The sequence below is a fragment of the Protobothrops mucrosquamatus genome, unplaced genomic scaffold (assembly GCF_001527695.2).
Source record: "Protobothrops mucrosquamatus isolate PMUCROS unplaced genomic scaffold, P.Mucros_1.0 scaffold3907, whole genome shotgun sequence".
NCBI lineage: Eukaryota > Metazoa > Chordata > Lepidosauria > Squamata > Viperidae > Protobothrops > Protobothrops mucrosquamatus.
In genome coordinates this window covers 167,248-169,577 of record NW_015389852.1, presented here as the reverse complement: position 1 = coordinate 169,577, position 2,330 = coordinate 167,248, and the positions used below count along the sequence as shown (strand labels likewise).

General features: G+C 47.0%; 1 protein-coding gene across 1 annotated transcript in view; it reads left to right on the top strand.

The window, feature by feature from the left end:
• The window catches only part of LOC107298353 (multidrug and toxin extrusion protein 2-like), a 37,090-nt gene that overhangs the window by 7,338 nt on the left and 27,422 nt on the right, over nucleotides 1–2,330 (top strand). The gene's annotated exons all lie outside the window — the stretch shown is intronic.

Sequence of the window (2,330 nt, the reverse complement as noted above, 5' to 3'; positions counted from 1 at the left end):
GGCCCCTTCATGACTCGTGGACTTCAACTCCCAGAATTCCTGAGTCAGCATGGGGGAACTATGGGCCCCTTCATGACTCGTGGACTTCAACTCCCAGAATTCCTCAGCCAGCATGGGGGAACTATGGCCCCTTTATGACTCGTGGACCTCAACTCCCAGAATTCCTGAGCCAGCATGGCTCAGCTTGGAAACCTCTCCCTTTCCCCTCAGCATGGCTGGCTCAGGAATTCTGGGAGTTGAAGTCCACGAGTCATAAAAGAGCCAAGGCTACCTACCCCTGGACTGGAAGATCTCCAAGGTCCCTTGCAAATCTGCTACAGGCAGTCCTCGACTTACGTCCACGATTAAGCCCCAAAATTACGTTGCTAAGGGAGACAGTTGCTTAAGTGAGTTTCGCCCCATTTTACGACTTTCCTTGCCACGTTTGTTAAGCGAATCACTGCCGTTGTTAAATTAGTATCTCAGTCGTTAAGTGCATCCACCTTCCCCCCCCTTTGACTGTGCTTGTCAGAAGGTCGCAAAAGGGGATCGCGTGACACCCCCCACAGGGACGCTGTGACCATCGTAAATATGAGTCAGTTGCCAAACGTCTGAACATTGATCATGTGGCATGGTCGCAAGTGTGAAAAAAAGGTCATACGTCACTTTTTTTCCAGTGCTGTTGTAACTTGGAACGCTCGCTAAACAAAAGATCATAAGTTGAGGACTACAATAATAATAATAATAATAATAATAATAATAATAATAATAATAATAATAATAATAATAATAATGACAGAAAAGTCTGGATAGTGGACGCGGCAGAGCCTGGAGACAGCAGAATAGAGGAGAAAGAACTGGAGAAGATAACAAAATACAAAGACCTACAAATAGAAATAGAAAGACTGTGGCAAAGGCAAGCAAGGGTGGTACCAATAGTAATAGGCGCCTTGGGTGCAATCCCAAAACAACTGTAGCACCACTTGAACACCATCATCGGCATTGACAGATTCGCCATTAGTCAATTGCAAAAGGCGGCCTTACTAGGAACCGCTTCCATCCTGCAACGATATCTGCAATACCATCAAACATCCACATCTGTCTATCCCAGGTCCTTGGGAAGGACTCGATAGGTAGACAAAATGACAAATCCAGTCTGAACATCTGGCTGACTGTGCGAAGATCATCATCATCATCATCATCATCATCATCATCATCATCATCATAGTTGGAAGGGACCTTGGAGGTCTTCTAGTCCAACCCCCTACTCAAGCAGGAGACCTATACCATTTCAGACAAATGGCTGTTCAGTCTCCTCTTAAAAATGTCCAGTGATGGAGCATCCACAACTTCTGGTGGCAAGTCGTTCCACTGGTTAATTATTCTAACTATCAGGAAATTCCTCCTTAGTTCCAGGTTGCTTCTCTCCTTGATGACTTTCCATCTGTTGCTTCTTGTCCTGCCTTCAGGGGCTTTGGAGAACAGCTTGATCCCCTCTCTTCGCTTAGGATGGTGCTTCCTAACTTTCTGTTCTTTGCTCCGTGATAAAAATCCTTTCCTGACTCCCCCCTTTCGCCCTTTAGCAGGCAGAAAGGTCAGCACCTAGATCGGATAAGTGACATACGCACCGGGTGGAGATTGCATAAACTGGCTTAGTCCAGGTGGGTGTTGTTTATTCTGGACTCTTTCCCTTCGGTCCAAAAAGCGCCAAGCCAAAGCTTGCAGTTCCAGGGTTCAAGAGCCAGATTAAACTCTTTGGGACCAAAAAACACAAGGAGTGGCTCGGAGGAATGCAGACCACAAGCGGAGAGAGATCCCGGTGTGTCGAATGCTTGCTTTGATTGGCAGGTGTTGACTCTTAGGCAGGGCTTGTGGCCCGAGGGTGGGGTGTTGCAAAACCCGAATGAGAGGCAGAAGCAGACATGTTTTGCAATAACTATCATCTATTCATCCATCTACCCATCTATCTACCTACCTATTCATGTATCTATCTCTCCATCCACCTCTTCGTCCTTCCTTCCCTACGTCCATCCATCCACCTATCCATCCATCTACATGTCCATCCATCTATCTACCTATCTACAATATACCTACCTACCCATCCGTCCATCTATGTATCTCTCATCCATCCATCCATCCATCCGTCTGTCCATCTGTATGTATCCATCCATCCACCCACCTACTTACCTGTCCATCCATCTGTCTGCTATCCATCCATCCACCCACCCACCCGTCCGTCCGTCCGTCCGTCCATCCATCCATCCATCCATCCATTTGTCCATCTGTATGTATCCATCCATCCACCTACTTACCTGTCCATCCATCTGTCTGCTATCCATCCATCCATCCAC